Source organism: Antrostomus carolinensis, unplaced genomic scaffold (genome assembly GCF_000700745.2).
Source record: "Antrostomus carolinensis isolate BGI_N321 unplaced genomic scaffold, ASM70074v2 scaffold12734, whole genome shotgun sequence".
Classification (NCBI taxonomy): domain Eukaryota; kingdom Metazoa; phylum Chordata; class Aves; order Caprimulgiformes; family Caprimulgidae; genus Antrostomus; species Antrostomus carolinensis.
This window is the reverse complement of record NW_010311451.1, coordinates 29,361-29,678: the sequence shown is the minus strand read 5'-3', so window position 1 is coordinate 29,678 and position 318 is coordinate 29,361. Positions and strand designations below refer to the sequence as shown.

The window sequence follows — 318 nt, the reverse complement described above, 5'->3', positions numbered from 1 at the left end:
CTCGCAAGCAGGAGGGCTGCTTCTGGTTTCTCTCACTCAGCTTCTGTTGGGCTGAACCAAGAGAATTCACCGAGAGAACTACCCATCCCTGCCAAGAGTCACTTTAGGACAGTTCTGGATACCTGGCATCCACTTCTTGCAGCCAGAAATAAAGTGTTCACTTTCAAAACAACAATCTCTGCGCTGAGCTGTGCTAAAGCTACTCCTACGCTCTCAGCACGAGAGTACAACGTGCTCTCCTTTTGGAAGAGGGGACACTCACCAGGATTCTTGAAATTGATTCACATTATTGTGAATCTGCGACTGTGTATCTTGCAA

At 47.5% G+C, this 318-nt stretch overlaps 1 protein-coding gene across 3 annotated transcripts in view; it reads right to left on the bottom strand.

Annotated features, from left to right (window-relative positions):
- Positions 1 to 318, bottom strand: part of LOC104524003 (casein kinase I) — a 29,731-nt gene that overhangs the window by 4,993 nt on the left and 24,420 nt on the right. The gene's annotated exons all lie outside the window — the stretch shown is intronic.